Genomic DNA, 23,497 nt, shown 5'->3' with positions numbered 1-23,497 from the left:
GGCTTAAGCTAGAGCTTGTATAGAGGCACACTGCAAGGAAAAGCACCAATAGTTGCTCGAGGCCATGCCGAGATGCTTTAGTTGATCCACTTACAACTCATAAGGATGAGAAGATTTCAACCCCGACTGTTCAGATAAGCACAACTTAGATTCTTAAGGTCTTCATTGTTGTGCTCTTTGTCACACCCCGAACCATGGCAGGGCTAACCGGCACTCGGTGCCCTCACTTATGAACTTGAGATATGTATAAAAAGATATGAGATAAATTTCATAATATAAAGTCTTTTAAGAATTACTAGGTGTAAATGATTCCTTTAAGTCCAAAACATTGAGACATGAAACAAAACAGGAATAATGCCAAATATTTGCATAACTTGAACAACTTAGTCTACGAAGCATCTAAGACATAATCATGAGTAGTAAAATTTATCGGGACAAGACTATGGTATACAGAAGCGGATCTAGGATTTAAACTCCAGAGGTGGAACCTTTTAAATTTTTTAGCATTGAACCCTTATATTTTTAAAATTATGGGTTCATATCTACTATTTATTATAATTTTAGTAAATTTTACACATAAATTTATAGAGAAAAGGCCATAAATAGTCCCTTATCTATGGGAGTAGGTCTAAAATGGTCCCTTAACTATACACTTACCGATTTTAGTCCTTTAACTATCCAAAAACTTATCAAATTTGATTTCTATCTATTTTTTTATACAAACGTACAAACTCATAAACCTTCGTGAGATTAATCGTTAAACCATTACTCAGACCTATATTTCTCTCTCCCTGCTTCTTTTTCCTCAAGTTCATTCTTTAACCTCAACTTTCTTCCTCAAGTTCTCTCTCGCGTTTCGTAACCGACGGACTGCATCGGTTAAAACTGACATAGTCCGTCGGTTTTGTTAAAAAAAACCGACGGTCTCACGTCGTTTTTTTTTTTTTTTTTTGAAAATTAAAGAATGAAATGTAGGAACTTGGAATCGAACCGGGTATGTTCCTTGGCATTAAAGGGCTTTACCACTAGTTTTCCGATATTTTTTGTTCATATACTTACATTGATTTAATTTTTACTGTTTTTCGCTCTAAAAACCGACGGAGTCCGTCTCCGTCGGTTTTTTTATAAAAAAAATAAAAAATAAAAAATCGACGGACTCCATTGGTTTATTTTAGAAAATAATTATATTTTTTCGCGCATTTTTGTGCAAAAAAATAACGGACACGATCCGTCTTTTTTTCTTAAAAAAAAAAAAAAAAAGATTTAAAAAAATTATTGAAAAAACCGATGGAATCCGTCGGTATTTCCGTCGGTTTTTGCTATCGGTTTTTACCAGTTTTTTAGTAGTGTTTGAGAAGAATGGTTATAGAAATTTTGTGTCTGAGTTTGTCTTTTCGAATTTAGAGACTCGAGAGCGACACAAGTGCCAGAATGCTCTTTTTTTTTTTTTTAAACAAGAGGAACTTGAGGAAAAAGAAGCAGGGAGAGAGAAATATAGGACTGAGGAATGGTTTAACGATTAATCTCACGAAGGTTTATGAGTTTGTACGCTGTTTGTATAAAAAAAATAGACGGAGACCAAATTTGATAAGTTTTTGAATAGTTAAAGGACTAAAATCGGTAAGTGTATAGTTAAGGGACCATTTTAGACCTACTCCCATAGATAAGGGACTATTTATGGCTTTTTCTCTAAATTTATACCCCATATCGAATGTTTGGGGTTCAATTTGAACCCCTATTTATAGTGCTCCATCTGCCTCTGCCGGTATATGGTGTTAAAAGATTACTTTGAATAGTGTGGTACTTGACTTTTGTCATAATCATGAATAGAAATTCCTAGTTGTTGCATCCTGATTTCTTTGAGCGGTGTAGCATAGACTAGGTTGAAAGGAAATATTTGAAGAAAAAGATATGGTAAAATGTAAAGGTGACGATAAAATGCGTGTTATTAAAAATGGCCTCGTAGAAAGAACGTGAAGAAAAGAGATTTTTATTTTTATTTTAAAAATGTCTTTGATATGGCGAAATAAAAGAAAGGGAAAGACATGGAAAATGATTTATTGAATGAGGGATGAGAAGATATTAAGTGAAAAGAATGGGTTTGAAGAATGGGTTTGAAGTCAAACTATGTAAAAGTTCTTACGGAGCCAATATACAACCCATCAAAGTTCTATTTGATTTTAGTTGAGCATACTTTATGTTGACACCTAATTTTTTACCTCTCATAATTTATTTTAATCACTCAGTGTCCTGGGATAATAAATAAAATGAGCTATGCACCTTAAAGGGTTTAAATAATTTTTATAAATTGTTCAGGTCAATATTTAACTCCTTTAAATTGATAAAGAGGTTTTTTATGACATCACAAATTATTTAGAAATTAATTGGTACTTTTATGACATTTAGGAGATACTTGTTAGATTTTATCAAAGAAAAAGCATTTTTAAAATAATCATTTATTTAATTGTTTAAATTGTCAAAAATCAAAATTAACAAGTACATTATTCCCTTCAATTCAAGGAGTTTGAGTAATTAAAATAATTGACCATTTCACCACTTAATCTCTAATTTTGTATAATTGTATAATTTGTCAAAATTATATATAATTGTCTTAATTAGGCTAATTAATCAATTAGATGGTCATTATTGCAAATTGGCTCTTAATTATTTAATTGTTTTTGTTATGGCCACAATTAAATTAACTAATTCATGATTTAAGGAAACTGGGGTCATTTTTGTAAATTTAGCCTCTTAATGGCCTTGATTGAAATAACCAAATTCATTGGCTCAAATTAATTAAGGTCATTAGGGTTATTTATTTTTAATTGGCTAATTAGGTCAAATATGACCATAATTGAAATAATCAATCGATTATTAAAATCAATTAAGGCCATATTCGCAAAATTAAGCCCATTTACACAATTGACCGCATTTTAAAATTATTTAATAGGTTAATTATGTCCCAATTTGATTATAATTGAAATATTATGATCCATAGTCGATATTTTAGTTTTACCCGCTTATTAACTTACCCACTTTACCCTTTATATGCATATATATACATTAAATATGCGCACATATATATACATGTTATATACATAAAAGGGTCATCCTTATTTCTTTATGACTTGGACCAAGTCCAATCCAAAATGGACCAACACCCGGCCCAGTCCCACATTAGCTTAAGGGGATAATACCCCCTTTTGACATTTCATTCATACTAAACGACCCCTATCTCTCCTCTCTCATCCATTTCCCCTTTCCCCACATAAAACCCTAGTAGCCGCCTTTGTTTTCTCTCCCCTCTATCTTCCTAATATGGCAAAGTTTAGAGTATACAGAGCCACACCAGGCTTTTCCGGGTTCATTTGCATGAAACCCTCAAAGTTTCAACCTCAAATCCTTTGTTTTGTCCCAAAAACGGTACCAATCTTCGTTACTTTTACTTTTCTTTTTATTCTCGAATCAAACATGCGATTTTTACGGATTTTTGATGTTGTATTTAACCGCATTTTCATTGGCTAATGAGGAAATATCTCAGATCGACCCAGATCGATTAGATCCGACCGCGTATGTGTTGTTTTACTTTGAATCTCAGTCGTTAATTCATATATTGAGTGTTTGCATCTGAAAAATCTACTTGGTACCACATCGAAATTTCAAGTCTGGGAATAAACTTTGGGGTTCTATAAATAGAACCCCATCCCTCACCATTTAAACAAGTTGGGACAACCTCAGAGCCTTAGTTTGATTATTTAAACTCAAAATTTAGGCTCACAGTAAAATTTTAGAGATTTAGCCTTTTTCTAGGGTTCGAGTCTTCCTTAGTTCTAAAAAGTTCGCGTTTTTCGTTCTTTTTCTGTGTGGTTTGAGTTGGAGATTTGAAAGCACAAAGGCTCCAAGTTCAACTTTTGACACGGCTGCGCATAAAAAAGGTAACATTTTTATCTTGTCATTGCCTCTTTGTATTTTCCTTTGTTTCAGTTTGAATGATGATCTGTTTGATTTAGGAATATTGTTATTCTTAGTTAATCTACCTAAGTATTATTTTCTTTAGTTTTCTCCTACTTATCTTGACTGTTGAGTATTACTGATTTGAGCTATGTTTGGTCTGAAGTTATTTTGTGATCATTCTCCTGTAACCTTACTTGTTTAGTTGAATGATGATTTGTTGAAGTTACTAATGTGAACATGTTTAACTTAAGTTGATATCTTAATGAAATTGTGTTGGTTTGTGGTTATTTGTAGTAAACATATGGTCTTGATTAATCAGTAGTACTTTACAAATCAAGTTTAAATGTAGTCCTGCTTGGCTTAAGGCCACTAGTGTAATAATTCATCCTTTGTCTTGATTATTTACTTGAGTAAGACTGAATTAAGAGAAAAATAAAAAAAGTTGAAGTGAGCTTAAGTTTAGAAGGATACTCCTTGGAGTTAAAATTCAGGATCGGTTATGATTGCTGAGAATAGACCCTGAGTCATTTGTCATTTGAGAAAATATAATAGTTGAAGTATAAATGGCATCTGTTGCTTGTCCAGTTTTAATGTGAATACCTTGTTTGGTCATTAGATGTTTGAGCTAAATTGCTTGTTAATCACTAATTAGAGATAGGATAAACCTTGTGAACTATAGTTAACTGATCCTGTACCAAGAGTCAACTTACTTAAATATGGATGATCCTTCTATGTGATTTCCTGAACTTGTGAGATTGAGTGTGTTGTGAAGTTTTGTCTGACCTTGAATGATTATGTGCCATTCTCATAGAGGGAAGGTTTGATCTAATCTGTCCTTCATTTGATGTACACTTAAGACTAGGGACCCCTACCTTGTCTTAACTGTTTCATGAGAGTAGTTCCCTAATTCTGAGAGATAAAAAGGGTAAGATGAGAAAATAAAATGGTAAATATGTGTTCTAATTTGTCAAAGTCCTCTATGATGAACTATATGCGTTGTTGTCATGGTCAAAACTAGAAATAGACATAAGAGAAGAGTTGTTTTGACCCTTTGGAGTTTAAGCACATATGTATTGTTTCTTCTGACTTTTGTTTGTTTGTACATCACTTAGGCCATAAAAAAATGAAGAGTCACATATTGGGGGTGTTGACACCTAATTTTTAACCTCCCGTAATTTATCTTAATCACTCAGAGTCCTTGGATAATAAATAAAATGAGTTGTGCACCTTAAAAGGTTTAAATAATTTTTATATAAATTGTTCAGGTCAATATTTTACTCCTTTAAATTGGTAAAAAGGTTTTTTATGACATCATAAATTATTTAGAAATAAATTGGTATCTTTGTGACATTTATGGAACATTTTATTAGAATTAATCAAGAGCAAAACAATTTTGAATAATTGTTTATTTAAATTGTTAAATTGTCAAAAGTCAAAATTAAATAATAATTTATTCCCTTAAATCCAAGGAACTTAAGTAATTGAAAGAATTGACCATTTCACCCCTTAATCTCTAATTTTGTATAATTGTATAATTTGTCAAAATTATTTGTAATTGCCTATAAATGTTTTAATTAGGCTAATTAATCAATTACATGGCCATTATTGCAAATTGACTTTTAAGTGTTTAATTGTTTTTTGTTATAGCCAAAATTAAATTAACCAATTCATGGTTTAAGGAAATTGGGGTCATTTTTGTAAATTTATCCTCTTAATAGCCTTGATTAAAATAATCAAATTCATTGGCTCAAATTAATTAAGGGCATTACTGTAATTTAATTTTAAAATTGGCTAATTAGGTCAAATATGGCCATAATTGAAATAATCAGTTAGATTAAAATCAATTAAGGCCGTATTCGCAAAATTAAGCCCATTTGCATATTTAATCATTTTTTTAATTAATGGGTAGGTTAATTACGTCCCAAATTTGTTATAATGGTCAACAATCGTCGTGTAATTTTTACCTATCTTTTATTTTGCCCATTTCTTGCACGTTATTTACGTATATACACTAAATATATGTATGTATACAGAATTAATATACAGGCCCCCCATCCCCTTTTATTTTTTGGACTAGGTCCAGCCCAACAGATTGGACCGACCCGGCCCAAACAAAGTCATCAGACATAAGGGGTATAACCTCTTTCATTTCCTCATTCTTTACACCAAACACACCCGTATATTCTCTCCTTTCCTCTTCCACGCAAACCCTAGGCGGCTCTAGGGTCCTTTTTCTCTCTCTTGCCCAAAATGGCAAAGGGTCAGATTTCGCAGGGGTTCTAACAGTCCTGGTACGACTAAAATCATGAAACAATCAATGCTTGATATTGTTTGCACTTGAATTCCATCCAAACACGGTAGTAATCACCCCTTCATTTGCTTTTTCCTTTTATTTCTTGAATCAAAACACATATTTTACATTTTTTGTTGCTTATTTATGGCTGTACGACCTCGATTCTTATTGGTTCATAAGGGTTTGGTTTGGATCGTCCTAAAATGGGTCAGATCTGACCGTATACGTTGGTTGTCTTTAGATCTTGATCGTTAATTTCGTGTATTGAATGTTTAGTTCTGAAAAATGATGTTTGTACCACATCGGTAATTTTAGTCTTTGAATGAATTTTGGGGTTCTATAAATAGAACCCCACCCTCACCATGAAAAAGGTCGGAAAAAGTTTGGACAACCTCAAGAGGCTAGAAATTTCGATTTTTAAGCTTCTCAGTAAAATAATTTAAAACTTTGACCTTAAGAGTTGAAGTTTTTTTTCTAAGTTCTAAAATTATTTTCTTTGGTTGTTCTATATTTCGTGGCTGAGTTTTGAAATTGGAAGCACAAGGCTCCAAAGTCTATTCTTCTCTTGGCTGCGCATATAAAAGGTAATTCCTTATCATTTTGTTTCCCTTATTTAGATTTTGCTTAGTCTAAGGATGTTACATTAGCTAATCTGCTTGGGTCTTAGTGTTTGCTAATGCTGGTTCATGTTATTAAGTGCTGTCCTATCTAGTTATGTGCTTAGTTTATGATTCACTTAAGAAAATGGTGTAACCAGCTTGAATGTCATGTTGAAACCTGTCTAACATGGGTTGATTAGTCTTCATAGTGGTTTGTTTTGCTTATGTGATCTCCATGCTTCTACTTAAGCTATGAAATAATGTGGTTAATGTATCTTGAACATGTTTTTTCATCCTAAATGACCTCACCGTTACAGAATAAGATAAAACCGGGACTAGTTAATAATTTTTTCTCAACTAATTTTCAATTGGAAATGGAGTCTGATTCAGTTTGGCTTTTTGGTTGGTAAACTAATAGTTGAAGCATCTGTGATCATGGTTCCACCTAGTTTAAACCAGAATGTGTGTTAAACTACCTAGGTCTTTAGTAATCTTAAAACTAATGTGATTAGAGACCTGAATGTGGACCTGGTTTGGTTTTATTAAGTTGTTTCAATCTCTTGTCTGAATTTGTTTGGCTTAAACAATTGGTGTTTACAAACCTATCTTGGTGTGACTCACATTACAAGTCTTATATCTAGAAACTGGTCTACATCTCTAAGTTCTAAAGGGTTGATAGAACTGGAAAGAAAAGGTAAACCTTTTAGGATTAGGTCTAACTTGAAGCTGAGTGAAATGAATTTAATCAGTTTTTGCTAACATAGTAGAGTGGTTGCTAAGTCTTAACCTGATTAGAGGCTTCCTTAAAGGTTTGAAATATTTAAAATGGGAGAGAAATTGTTGTCAAGAATATGAGATTTTATTTTCTGTTTTCTTTAATCTCTTTGTTCCTTTTCCCCAGCCCCATTATGTGTCCTATTTGATTGGTGGAGCAACTTATGTTATGAAAATAGGCTAGTGTTTTATAAGTCCTTGAGTCTGCTTTAATGTTTTCTTCCTGGACTGACCTTGGTTTAATAGGTGACTTTAAGTGTCCAATTTAATAATTTGAAGTGGTATGAAGATGGTGAAGTAAAGAAAGTTTAGTTATGTTTTGCTAGGTTTTGAATAGCCAAGGGATTGAGGTTTGCCTTTAAAACATGAAACCTGGTTTTTGTACATTGATAAGGAACATGGTCTGGTAATATGACGTTGATGCCACTATTTGCTTAGGCCTAAAATGAGGTCAAACATATAGGATCATGTAAGTCCTGTTAGGGTAAAGAAAGTTTAAAACAGGATTGTCGGTGAAATCTTGAGATAAGTTGGCTTTATAATCTAAGTTGTCCAACCCCCTTAGCGTGTTTAAGGATGAGAGAAGAGGACCATGAGTGTAGATATGTAAGTATAAACCACTTGACAAATGGGAAGTCTTTTTAAAGACATCTTAGGAGAAGATTGAGAAAGGATCAGGCCTCACTTGGTCCATAGTATCTATCTTCCCAAATAAAAGATTTTCATGGCATATCCCACAAGTCTATGGGGTGAAACTTACTATGTGTACACACCAGGTTGACTTTCCCCATTGTTGAGTTAAATGGGTCTTAAAAAATAAACTTCCCCTTGCATTAATGGCTGTTCACTTAGATCACTAAAACTGGTTATAATGTTTGATGTTTGGATTCAAATGAACCTACTGATTTATTCAAATATTCCTTAAAGATTAGTTGACTGGACTAGATGATACACAGTATTTTGAGAATTGTAGGCATTGTTTAAAACTGGAAAGAGAGAAAGACTTCAAGTAGGTATATGATCACTGATTGCTGAAAATGAGTCAAAATGTCTTGTTTGGATAGTATAATAAGTTCTGAGGACGTCTAATATATGTTTAAGCTTGGTTTATGACTAAAACTCACATGGGGTTCTGTATGCATTCGCTTGGTCTTATCTGTGCTTGAATTGGTTTTTCTTAAAACACTAGAATGCTAAAGAAAGGAAAAGAGGAGTAGCTTATATTAATTTAAGTTAGTAGTATGATGACATGGGAATACACTTAACTCTTTCTTTATTATACTCTAGATAATGTATTATGTCTTTAACCTCTGAGATGTGTCCTTAATCTTGCTAGTCTAAACCTGGTTAAAGGGTAATGAATGAGTATGGCTTTGTTTGAATAGTGCAATGCTTCTTAGCACAACATTAAGCACCAGCCAGGGGCGTAATAGTAACAGAAGTGAGCTTTGAAATGATCCTAGGTGAATTGTGAATATTGTTTAGTTAAAAAAAAGTGAGAGAGTTAAGAGTAGACCATTAATTATGAATAGTGAGTCAAATCATGCACATCTTCTTATGGGATTAATCTGTTTTCTACAATGGAATATGATTAGAGGAGAAGGTCTAAAAGGGATTTAAAACTCTGAACCTTAAAACATTAATCTTTTGCGTGTACCTTTGGGACGGCTTGTCTTTCTTGCATGCTTAAAGTGTGTGTGAAAATACAATTGCTATACTCAAAGACTACATATCATGCATAGAATTATTTGGGCATAAAATCTCTTGGCATTGCTTATACTTGACCTTACCTATACTAGTTGCTTGTCTTGATCTTTAACTGAATAAACTTGAGGGTAATGCAACATTTACTTGTGACCATTAAGCCAGAAAAGCCATGACTCTTCCTATATTTTTTTGGCATAATTAGATCTGTACGTCCTATTTCTATTAATGTCATAGCCATTAGAAATCAGTTACTTACCTTGTGTGTTGCTTATTGGTACGTGATTGATTCAATTAGAGAACTCGATCCATCTGTTTAAGTCATCCACACCATGTCCATTAGAGTTATAGACCCTGTCTTCCTGCACATCTTCTGCATTATGTGTAAAATTATTCCGGCTTAAACTATGGCATATAAAGGTTATGTGGACACCTACTTTGGCTATGTATAGGTCATCTATACTTGTTATGGGCATTATATGAATAACTCTATATGGCCTCTGTAAATATTAATCTGGTGCTCATCTCTGTTTACATTGTATCAGTACTAAGGTTTGCTTACCCTATATCTATGTGCCTAAACTGTGTCTTGGCTATCCTTATCTGTGTCCTGTAACTTGCTCTTGAATCCCTCTATGTCTATGTGCCTTTACCTATTTTGTTTACATAACGTCTACTTAGTTCAAGATTGCTTTGAACATGCTACCTCAGATTGTTTGTTGCATATCTAGCTTTGGTCATATTGTGTGCATGTATGCTACTTCATCCTTGTCTACGTTATATTCAGTTGTCTTGGTCTTGGTTTATTAGAGTATTACATCTGCTTGGACCATTCATCTCTACTCTTCATACTCTTTACTTGTTCCTATTAGTTTACGGCTATCCTATAACTCATTAGACTTATTCTATCTACTCCAAGCCTGTATATGGATATGTAAGTCTGTGTCCTCCATAGTTGTATTGGTTGGAAGAACAAAGCAGTTTAGGGGGGGCTTGGTCTGAACCTTCCCCTGGCGACCAGCCATGCCGGAGGTTCATGAAACCTCTTAGAACTTGTGCAGCATCAGGAATACGGATGGTGATGACTTTTCCTCCCCACCACCCAAGTCTTCTCCAATAAAGTCTAAGGGCATGGAAATGCATATGCATACTACATTGACTTATGAATAAATAGGATAATACGCATGTATGTGTGTACAGCTATGTATGTGACAAAATCAGTAAAATATAAACTAACCGGGGTCTTTGTTTCTTTCCTTCTTCACTGCATGACCATTTGGGCCGAGGTCCAGCCACCCTATTGGGCCAAAGGAAAATTCTTCTAAAGATCTATTGAGTCCGAGAAAGAAAGGGAAGCTAATATATATTGAAAGCCCAGTCATGGGTGAAAATGACGCGAAGGCCCAACCATGGGTAAGAATGGTTAACTAGGGTTTTGGTACACCCCTAGGCTATCCCTCCTACATTATTTATGTTATTCCAGCTTTCTTAAGATGTTGTATTGTATTGGTATTTGTAAGAAACTCACATTGTTATTGGAATCTGTTATGGTTTGAACTAGACATCTTAGGCAAACGGTACATACGCCGTTTAGTTGACTCTAGATCCTTAAACAAATTTTGAAAACCCGGATTACACATACTGATTTTTGAACTTAAAAAAGGATTAATCACGTTTTCAACAAGTTAAATAGTAATGAGACTAAGTGATTTTTAAGGTCAAAATGGCATGATATTTTACTCAAAAATGAAAGAAAGGAAACAAGTTTGTACAATTTCTTTCAATAAAGTAAACACGTTTTTCTGGGTTTGAAATTGGCAAAGATAAACTTCTGGGCCAGAGCCCACATAACTTCTCTTTTAGAAGTAGACGGATAAACCTCAAAACTGGATTTTTCAAAATAAGGAAAATGGATCTGGGCCTTACCCAGAAAAAAACTGCAAACTCCTTTTATAAATAAAAGTCATTCTTTTGCTCTAAAGCCCAATTCATCCTTCAAAAGAACGAATTCAACGTATCTAATTCATGAAATCCCCCTTTATAAACTGTAAATGGCCAAAACATACCCGTAATTGTAAAGGTTTTAAGTAAGACGTTCTAATATATATATATAAGTTGTGTGTGTGTGTGTTGTGTGAATGAAATTATATTCGCTTGTTATTAAAAGAAACATAACAATTTTTATACTCTTTTATGAATAACATATACTCTCCTTATATATAAAAGGAAATTATTTATCCGGTTACTATAAGTTCAAATCCAAATACCCTATATGTAAAGGGGATATATTCAGTTCTTTTCAGAATGATATGCAAACGACAGATATTATAAATGCGAGAATAAACACTAAATAAACAGTTCATGCAAATACTCATACATTGGAATTCGAAGGTCAACTGTATAGTACGGATCCTTGATACTAGGGTGCCTAACACCTTTCCTAGGGGATCACTAGAACCGTTACCTAGAACTTTGGATTACAAAAGCTTTTTCACTATATATGAATAAATCCTTCGTAACTGGTTTTCCTAATTTCCTAAAAATTAGGTGGCGACTCTTTTAAAACAAAGTCCGAAAGAGCACCAACGAGTTCGAAGTAGCTTTCCGAGCGCTAACCTCGCCCGCAAAATGCAAACCATTACAGATGGCGACTCTGCTGGGGACTTAAAGGTTCTAACCAAAAGGATTTCAATATAATATGAGTATATTTTCTTTAACTGTTTATGTGTTTACTTTCCCGCAATTATTAACTGTCATTGCATGCATATCATAATTCGGCCACTCCTGACATTTAGTTTACACTTTGTCCCAAAGGCGAGTTCCCAGAGCACGCGATTGTACCTTCAGTGTAAAATCAAAACATTTCTTTTGGAACCGTTATGAGGCGGGATTGGTTCGTGGTTGTCCAACAGCCCTAACGATTCTGCCCTGGTTGTCCGCTCGGGTCCCCGGTCTTTTTTGAAAATGCCCACTCTAGTAAAAAATTAGGATAGAACTAAGACAAATCCCTACTGAACTAGAGCATTCATACCTAGATGAGCTTTGGGTATCTCAGACCTACCTAAAGCTCATTAAGAGAGACCATCCTGTGTTCGGACAGTCTATGACCCGAAGAGCATCGCATTTTATTTATGTGCTATGTGGAAGCATGTTTGTGCCTATGTGATGAACCATTGATCTTGTGGGGATGGGGGAATCTTAACCGTGTTTTGTTTTGTAGATGGAAGGAAGAATCTGTTTTGACATAGTTACCGAGGCTCCGGACTTGTTGAGAGCTTGGTGGGAATGGTTGGGTGATACTCATCGAAGGACAGTTAGCTGCACTCTAGGTCATCTTCCTTCTACCATGACAATGAAGGGTCGCCCGGAGCTAATAGAGGTGTGAGCCGGGTATTGGGACGACACAGAAATTTTGTTCCATTTCGATAATATTGAGATGACTCCAACCCTAGAGGAAATTAAGGATGCCATAGACAGCAATGAAACCTGTCTAAGGAGACGACACAAGCCAGATCACAACCTATTATTCCCACAAAGGCCTACAGTCGGCCAAATCATGAAGTTTCTCGCCTTAACTGAGGCACCCTGGGCGCGAGGACCCACTATAGACTTTAGGGACCTATATCGGAGGTTCGGCGATGTCACCGGGTATAATCTATCAGAGGGAGTTAAAGAGTCGAGAAGAATGGGAGGCCGTTAGGCCTTTAACCTTCGCCATAGCTTTGTTAGGCACCATGGTGTTCCCGAAGAATGAGTCCCTGGCCGTACAAACCCGAGTGATCTAGTTCGTCCATGCTATCTTCTATGGTATAACCAAGGATTAGGAAACCAAGTATTTCAACTTGGCACCCATCATCCTGGCAGACATCTTCCGGGATTTAGACAAATGCCAGAATCATTTTCGATATTTCCAAGGGTGTAATATGTTGCTACAGTGGTGGATTATCAAACACATTAACATGGCTGAAGGAGTCCAGTATCTGAGCAACAACAACAGGATAGACTGCCTTACAAATTACTGTCTAAACCTTGGTTACATGTCCAAAAGGGCGAGCTCGTTTCTTCGCAGAGTTGACTAAAGAGAGGATCTAGTGGATGTTCCCTGACTTTATTTCTGAGAGCATAGTGGTTCGGGACAAAAATTGCCCATTTGTGCCATTAGTCGGAGTTCGAGGAATCCGTCCTTATTATCCATCTCGGGTTCTAAGTCAATTTGGTAGAAGGCAAGTAATACCCCAAATGGGGAACCCCGAATAATTCATCATTGAGCATACCAAACAGAAAATTAAGAATGCTGGTACGATCCTCAAGGAATGGAATGGCTGTGTGAGTTGGGGTCTAGACACTTTAGCTCCAGACAAATTCGAAGCAGGGTGTGACCCAGGGTATTATGAGTGGTTACAGGGACACTTGGCCCACGCATCCATCCCAGGGCCCACACTTCCTCACGATGCCTGAGAAGAAGAGCGTTTGAAGAAATATTTAGAAAGCACACATGAGCATTTGGCCAAGATTCTAGAAGAAAGAGACCCGGTGATAGTTAGGATGGAGATGTATCAAGCACGACTCCATATTCAGCCCACCCTTCGAAGGGTCAAGAAGGCCAAGACAAGCCAAGCCTCAACATCAGCCACTGGAGGAGGACCCTGCCGATTTATTGCTTTATATCAAGCCGCATAACGGTCTCATCATCTTTGTAATCCCTTTGGGGAAGATATTTTTATTATTTATTAACTAATGATGATTTTTCGGGGCAATGGTTCATCTTCACAAATGGCACTTACATGTTTCAAGCGATTAAGAGAGCCTTAACTCAAAAAGGCCTTAGGAACGCGAGTAGTATAAATATCTATAAATTACATGAATACTTGCTACGTGCTTCACATGCCTACTTGCTATGTGTGTTATCATATATTAAAGCTTGAGTATGATTGATCCGATGATCTAAACTACATACCCAAAAGAAAAACCACGAGGCTTAAAACTTACCCGAATTTATCTCCACTAAAGGTTGGCTGACAACTGGCAAATCAAAGAGAGCAGAAAACACGGACTTTAGGAGAAATAGCCGAGGCACTGAGTGATAAGGTGCTACAAATGGAAAAGCACCTCCAGGAAATAGGAAAGAAAATTGAGGAGGTAGACAGATTATTGGAAATAGTTGGGAACCCGCCAGAAGGCATACCCCAAGAGCAATATTATGGGAATGTCTCGAAAGAAGTGAGAGAATTGGTCTTTGAATTATATATATACCCTTAGAGAGGAGGCCTGTGGCACCTAGAGAAGGGACTCCGGAAGGAGTGAATGGAAATCAAGGAGCTAAGATAGACTCGTGGGCAACGGAATCAGACCCGCAAGAAGAGTCGGAGCCTCAACAGGAAGCCTCTGAACCCATTGAGGAGGAAGAACCCCTAGAGGAAGAAGAACCAAAAGAGGAAGAAGAAGAGCCCCAAGATATGGAGGAAGAAGAATTGGAGCCTGTCGACATAGAGGTCGAGGGAGAAGAGGAACCATTTGAGATGTTTCCCGAGTTTCAAGAAGAAGAGAATGATGTGAATGAGGAATCTGACTACTATGCTCCGACCAACGAGGGATCTGACTTCTATGCACCCTTGCGGTACTGCGGCCTCTACTATGGCATCAGAGAATTTTAGGAGGGCAGGCCCTTCCGAACTCGCCTAGTGGGTCATAGCCTTCAAAGCCCATTCCTCCCCATTTAGAGTGGCCCCACGGCTTATCACCTGTAATGAAGTATTCGAAAGGATGGTCGCCACGGGAGTGTCTTGCACCACTAGGGCTAGGTTGTCGCCACCCGAGTTGGTGTATGCATACAAAAGGTGCCCGTTTCACCGCAACCAGGCGGGTCATACCCTGAATGAGTGTCTGGGATTAAGGAAGAGAATTTGTAGCTTGATCGATGATAGGATCATTGGGACTTTGTGGGGGCCACACACCCTGCAAGTCCATGACCCTATTATCCCTGAAGAAGGGGTCATCGCTAGTACTCAGATCTGGCGATATGATTTCACGATCTTCGAGGAATCATACGCCCGCATCTTTTCAACTTTGGCTACTTTAAGAAAGATTAGACCGTGGAACACCGCCCGAGACCGCGCCGTGGGGCCTAACAGGAACAAGTTTTGCCTGTATCATACTGGAGCTATGGGGCATAATATAGAAGAATGTTACGCATTCAAGCTCGAGCTCGAGCACAAGATCAGTATAGGAGAGATATTGGTCATCCTCCCACTATAGTACTGAGGAGAAAAGGAAATGAGAGAGCGAGTTCGTAAGGACAGCGACTCGCAGAGTTATATTTTTGGGTAGATATTAGGTGTCCCCATTTTTGCACATAAAAAGTTACCCCCTCCCCATAAATATTGTAAGGAACCGCGCCGACCTGACGTCCCTATGGAGGGATACGCGGGAAGCCCTGGCGGGCACAGTGCAGGGATGTCTTTAGCTAGGTTTAGCCCAAAGGATATTTAGGGAAAGTATATATCCTTCTTTTGCAAACGAACTATGATAGGGCCTAATTTCCCCTAGTGGGATGCGTAGGCAGTCTACGTAAGACTCAACACCTATATAATATAAATTATAATTCCCCCCATTTGTTTAAATTCCATAACAGGAAAGGGTTTGCCAAAGTAAGTCAGCCATAAAGCCCATTGGACCAAGATCCACCCATACACAAAAGGCCAATAAACGTCCGAACCTTTAGAACAAATGATCAAAAAATATTCAAGCTTTAATATATGACTTTATGTTCTATGTGGGCTTTAAATATCAATATGTGATATCTTACCTTTATATTTTATGTTAAGTAACTAACTTTGTCTACCGTTGAGTTATTCTTATCTTATAGAACGAGGCCGATTAGCTTAATACCAAAAGCTAGCATACGTCACGGGATCCAAAGCCGCATTAGCATCCCTCTCAGACAAAGGAAAAGAAAAGATGACTGGTACACCCGATAATAGAAATAAGCTCGTTCTCCGCGATGGAGATACCCAAGACCCACAGGAGGTATCATCCCAAGAAGATGTGATCGTAACATTACTGACTGCCATCATAGCCCTCTAAGAAAAGGCGGATAGGAATGAGGCAACCAATGCAGACAAGGATGCCTCGATGAAGGAAATGAGGCCTCCTCCTCCATTCCCTTCACTGAGCTCCCCAATGCCCAGTCACTTTCCTATATACCCACCAGGGACCATTCCCCCTCCACTAAGCTCCACCAACCCAAACCATACTGGTCCTTCCTACCGCACCCCACCACCAATAAAATACACTCAAATCCCAGGGACCACCCTGTTACATCTCAGAGATTTTGGCTTGATGCGTTGTGAGTAGACTAATACGAGTTTAAGGTGAACATGAAGTCCTTATGAGATAAAGGAGAGAATTTGATACCTTAAAGTGCGTACCATAAGATTTTGGAGTCATATGAATCGATGAAACTAAGTTCGTCAAAGGAAGTGGAAATGTAAGACATATTCGGGAAGGTTTCGCGACAAGTGAGCTATAATGTGTTCAGTAATGTCTTGAGGGAGAGCTATAGGGCCCTTAGATGGTTAATGAAGTGTTATTCAAGTGCCAATAAGGTTCCATAAGGATTGGAGGTTGAACGAATCGACGAGGATAAGTTTGGGAAAAATTGGGTTGTACGGCCATTTATATGGACCGTATAATTTATACGGCCCGTATAATGGTCCATAGAATACTTCCAGAATGGGGTGTATCCATGGTGGGATTATACGGTCCATTTATACGGACCATATAAATTGTACGGACCGTATAATTGGGTTGGGTCAGTTTTTTCTTTTTATATGTATGGACGACCCTTGTTAATTTATTTCGTTTCACACATCTTCCAAAGTCTTAAAAACTCTAGAACCATTCTCCAAGCATATTCCCCTCAAATCCAAGAGGAATCAAAGATCTAATAGCAAGAATCAAGATGTTCAAGTGTTGGGAGACTCACTAGGGTTGTAGGATTCAAGAATTCCTTGAGTGTTGAAGCTAGGGTTTCACTCAAGTTGGTAACTTGATCCAAAGCTCATTCCTATGAGATAAAAGGTTAGTTTTTATGTCTATTCCATGTTATTAATCATGCTTGGTTGTTGAATAACTTAAGTAAAGGGAGAGTAGAAGATAAAGGTTAAATATAAATTTAATGATATCTTGGGTAGTAAATTAACTTGAGTTACCACTGTTAGAATGTTATGAGTGTAATCTTGTTATGAAGGATAATAATGATGACAAGGAAGTGTTACATATAATTGTACAAAGAGTGGATATGAAGTTGTTGATATGAATTGATTATGAGAATGAATTTTGAGGCTTAATGAAATACGACTACTTGATTATGATATTGTGGATGTTGGTATGGTTGTTTGGAAGTTGTTTTATTATCGGATGGAAGTCGATGAAATAGGGAAAATGCTACCCAATTTTCGTTAGCTTGTGAATTATTCTAGTTTGAACTTAAAAGTGTCGTTAAGACTTAACCTTGGTATGAACCCTTTTAAATGTAGATTTCTCAAGCTTTGGAGGTGAACGTTAAGTAGTTAAGAAGACGTAAAGGTATGTAAGGCTAACCCTTCTGTCTCAAGGCATGATCTCACTGATGTATACCTTCATGTGAAATCCATAGTATCTTCTATGATTACTTCAATTCCTAGAATCACTAAAGCTCATAGTTCTTGATATTCTCATGATACTATTGGTTCCATCCTACGATAGTTGATCCTCTAAGGAAAGACATAACAAAAGTGATGATGATGATGATAATGTTGACGATACTTATGTACATATCTATATATATATATATATATATATGTGTGTATATATATGTATATATGTATATATATATCTACATATAGATATACAAGTAACGCCGAGCTTATATGGCCGGGTATGTTGCGCGCGCAGCACTGCAGTTAGGTACGGACAACACTGAGCCTTGGTAGGGCCAGGTATGTATAACACCGAGCCTTGTCATGGTCGGGTATATGAAACACCGAACCTCTATGGTCGGGAATAGTACTACTACAGATGTAAGTGTACGTAATGGAACGTTTCCATTAGAAAAAGGGTAAGTAAATATGATGGACGTCGCTAGAGGTATAAAAGGCTCTATCATCCCTATGACTCTTCCATCTTATGTTCCTTTTCATGCTTCTATTTTGCTATTGATTATGCCTTACCTACACAGTACATTGTTCGTACTGACGTCCTTTTGTTTGTGGACGCTGCATCATACCCGCAGGTGGACAGGGAGATAGACTTGATCCGTAGGCTGCTTATCCAGAGACTGCTTAAAAGAGCTCCATTTGATTTGGAGCTGCAGCTGTTGGTACTATTCTTTTGGGTATATATATATGGGCATGGAAGGGCCCTGTCCCGTCTATATGATATTACATGTTCTTCTTAGAGGCTCGTAGACAGTTATGTATAGTTAGATGTCTTTCAGCCTTGTCGACTCACATTTTTGTACATCATCTTGTTAGCCTCATTGGCTTGTGTATATGGATATTTGCATAGTTTTTGATGTTAATATGAAAGTGCTCTTGCCCAATAGGATTTGTAGTATTGATGCACAGATCGCGAGTTAGCCATGTGGCTCACCTATTTATGGTTGTGAAAGTATGATGAGAGGTACCCGGGTAGGTTATCTCCGGGTGCCCGACATGACTCTCCGGTTGGATCGTAATAAAAGTGATATCAGAGCAGTTCCGTCCTAGGGTGTGTCTACGAGCCGTGTCCAGTAAAGTCTTGTTTATGGGTGTGTTGCGCGCCACACTTATAAATAGAGGGCTGCGGGCATTTAGGAATGAATGACCTTCTTTCTTCATAGATCGTGTCATAGAGCCATGATATAAGGATTTCTCTTTCCTTAACCGTGTGTTATGTATTTCGAAATGCTATAAAAGAAAGAGAAAAGCTGACCGGCCAAAAGGGCAAGACAAGCGAAGGCGAGAAGTACCGCCAACAGATATAGAGGAAGGTGAGTCCCAGAATGATGTTCCATCTCGGTTCTCTCATCCATTGCCTATTACAGAGGAGCATGAGGGAGCCTCAGCCCCAGCTCCAGTACCCCCAGCTCCTCCACTAGATGCTTCGGGCCATGATGTGAAAGAGGCCATTCATTTGCTGACTCAGTTAGTCACCACTCAGGATCAGCAGCAGGGTATGGCCCATGGTGATAGGGCTGTGAGTGCTAGAGCCCGTGATTTTATTCGCTTGAACCCTCCGAAATTCTTTAGGTCGAAGCCGGATGAGGACCCTCAAAGCTTTATTGATGGAATGTTGAGAACACTCTAGTTAATGCATGCTTCCGACGTCAAATCAGTAGAGTTAGCATCATATAGATTGCGGGATATTGCGGTTCATTGGTATATGGTGTGGATGTCTTATAGGGGAGTCAATGCAACTCCCCTGGTATGGCAAGAATTTGTTGATGCTTTCCTTCGATATTACTTGCCCCCAGAGGTTCAGCAGGCTAGAGTTGATAAGTTTTTGAATCTTAGGCAAGGAAGTATGAGTGCCTTAGAGTATAGTCTCCGCCTCAATTCTTTGGCTAGGTATACTCCGGCCGTAGTGGCAAGCAGAGCATGGGTGATCGCGTACACCAATTTATGAGTGGCCTAGGACCACATTTGATGGATAAGTGCTTGACTGCATCCCTTCAGGATAATATGGATATTTCTCGCATTCAAGCCCATGCCCAGAATTTGGAGGAAAGCCAACATCCCCAAAGAGGCGAGCGTGAACTTGACAGAGGTTATAACAAGAGGGCTAGATCTTCGGGCCCGACTAGTGAGTTTAGAGGAGGGCAAAGACAGCAGTTTTCTAGGCATTCAGGCCATCCCATGACTAGTGCGCCTTCGCGATCTGTGGGCCAGAGATTTGATAGATCTATTCACTCCGGGCCAAGCCAGAGTTTTAGAGCTTCAAGTTCTCATCACAGGGGTGACTCAGGCCAGGCAAGATCGCCTATACCACGATGTTCCCAGTGCGGGAAGTTACATTGGGGCCAGTGCCGATTGGGTTTAGATGTTTGCTATACATGCGGTCGGCCAGGCCATATCATGCGGGACTGCCCCTCGATTGGTGGTAGGGGTAGGATCCAGCCTTCAGGGTCAGCAGTTGGGTCTTCATCATCTATACGTCCTCCGAGGCAAGGCTCACAGGCACCAGTTAGTCGTGGTAGAGGTAGAGGAGGATCTCCCTGTTCTAGTGGTCCTCAGCATCGTATTTATGCATTGGTTGGGCGACAGGATCTTGAGTCCTCCCCTGATGTTGTCACAGGTATATTAACGGTATTTTCTCTTGATGTATATGCATTGATTGATCTGGGCTCCATATTTTCATATGTTACTCCCTATATTGCTAGTCGATTTGGGGTGAAACCGGAGTCAATCAAACCTTTCGAGGTATCGACGCCTGTTGGTGATCCGGTAATAGCTAGCCGAGTATATAGAAATTGTGTAGTGGTGATTTGTGATCATCGTACTATGGTTGATTTATATGAGTTGAAAAAGGTGGATTTTGATGTTATCATGGGCATGGATTGGTTAGCTTCTTGCTATGCCAATTTTGATTGTAGAACGAAAATGGTTCGCTTCCAGTTTTCGGGGGATCCAGTTTTGGAATGGAAAGGAAATACAGCATCTCCGAGAGGTAGGTTTATTTCCTATCTCAAGGCCAGGAAAATGATTGCTAAAGGTTGTATTTATCATTTAGTCCGAATTCAATATATAGAAGCCGAATCTCCGACTCTTCAGTCTGTCCCCGCAGTGAATGAATTTCCGGATGTATTCTCGGATGAGCTTCCAGGCCTTCCCCCAGAGTGGGAGATTGATTTTGCTATTGATGTGCTACCGGATACCAAGCCCATATCTATTCCTCCTTATAGAATGGCTCCCGCAGAGTTGAAAGAACAACTGAAGGACTTGCTTGAAAAAGGCTTCATTAGGCCCAGTTCATCCCCGTAGGGAGCACCCGTGTTGTTTGTAAGAAAGAAGGATGGCTCGCTGCGAACGTGTATCGATTACAGTGCATTGAATAGTGACGATCAAGAATAAATATCCACTTCCAAGGATTGATGATTTATTTGATCAATTGCAGGGTGCCAAATGGTTTTCTAAGATAGATTTGAGATCCGGGTATCATAAGGTAAGAGTAAGGGAGGAAGATATTCCTAAGACGGCCTTCTGGACAAGGTACGATCATTTCGAGTTTCGGACAATGTCATTTGGGCTAACTAATTGTTACACCTTGGAAAATTCCATGTTGTTGCCTAGTAAATGGACCAATGTAGTGCGAGAAGTATACAATGTTCCTACAAGTAAGAAAGGTTATTTAACGATTCTAATTAAGATTTCCAAAGATGATGGTAGTAAGAGGAGAAAGTTTCTTAAGGAAGGCAAAGCATATGTTGTGTTTTGGAAAGGTCCCGTAAAGTACCGAGCTGATGTCATGATGTCCTAACGATGTCCTAAGAAAAGAGTTATAATGATCAAATGAACAATGAAAATCATTGGTAGTGAAGTGTTAAACATTATAGTGTCATGCAGAAGGTTCCATAAGACCACTTATACGGGTCGAGATCAAACGAACAAAGAAAATCATTCAACAAACCCGACAAAATGGGGTCCATTGTCAAAAAACGGAAACCAGACTCAAGTTTATACGGTCCGTATAACAAAAAAAAATTTATACGATCCGTATAACATTATTTTCACTTCAATTGGTCCGTATAAGGATTTATGTATGTCCGTATATAACACCCCTATGTCACGATTATAGTTTTCTGTTTTGTGATGGTGATTTTTGCCTTTTATGATGGAATATGAACCATGACCTAATATTATATTAAAAAAATCTTGAAAAAACCGAAACCGCCGTACAATGTTATACGGACGTAGTTAAGTGTCCGTGTCAAACTGAAGTTTGATCCGAACGACCCCTATGTATGTCGGGAAGTCCCGATTTGGCCGAATAAGTTCCAAGTATAAGTACATGTTCCCACTTCACTAATTTCATTTTCCACACTTCTCCATCTCTCTCTCAAGGCTTCTAGAGGGTTCTATACATTTCATCTTCAAGAATACAAGGGGAATCAAAGATCAACATCATAAATCCAAGTGAATCAAGTGCGAGAAGCTCACTAGTGGTTCATCCAAGTCAAGAATTCTCTGGAAGTGGAAGCTAGGTTTCCTTCAAGTGAAGTGTTTCCACTCCAAGATCATTCCTACTCAATAAAAGGTAAGCTTTATGATTATTCCATGTTGTTTAAAGTATCGAGAGGTCGAAAGACTTGGATTGTAGAAGGAGATAGAAAATGAATTAAATTAATGTGAGAATAGTGGCATTTTTGAGTTGTAGTTTGGAATGAGTCATGATTCTTGATATGTCATGATTATAATTATGTTATAAATGATATTAAGAAACACGGGATAAACTTTATATTGTGAGTAAAAAATGGTATATGACCATGGTTATGGATGAATTGAAGTGAAATTGGGAAATGTAGATAATATAGGTGTATGAAGATTGTTGCTTATTGTCACGACCCGGCCCGTAGTGCCGTGGCGGGTACTAGGCACCCAAACAAACTCTCACGAACCAAATTGCCACATCAGACACACGTCCGTATTTAAATGACACTATTCGTACCGATAGCAATAGCGGACGTCATCTATACAATACGTAACCAGTCTTGTCTATGGTCGCCGCCCGTGCAGAATCATTGAATCGAGCTCAGGCATGCGAATGCACATCGCCCGTACACACACACATACATACATACATATGGGCCATATCGGCCCAAAAGTATATACGGGCCGCTTAGGACGCAAACGAATCACATACAAACGAACCGGACCCTATGACCCACAAATATGACTCTGTGCTCTCTGAACCTCTGGAAACGTACAAACGTACGAACATATGGCGGACAAAAATTCCCCTGCATACCTCGAACGATACAAATGTACAAAATAGGTATAGCAAAACATATATACCAATTATGGGCTCCGAAGGGCAAAAAAGAACGAAAGGCCCAAACCGAGGGAAACACCCACCAGCCTGTATCCGGATTTCGGGCCCGAAAAAGGGGGGTCATTTTAAAAAGAAAAGCGGTAAGAAACCCCAAACGGGGGAAAAA

The sequence above is a fragment of the Lycium ferocissimum genome, chromosome 12 (assembly GCF_029784015.1).
Source record: "Lycium ferocissimum isolate CSIRO_LF1 chromosome 12, AGI_CSIRO_Lferr_CH_V1, whole genome shotgun sequence".
NCBI lineage: Eukaryota > Viridiplantae > Streptophyta > Magnoliopsida > Solanales > Solanaceae > Lycium > Lycium ferocissimum.
The sequence above is the reverse complement of the archived record's forward strand: the minus strand, read 5'-3'. Positions refer to the sequence as shown.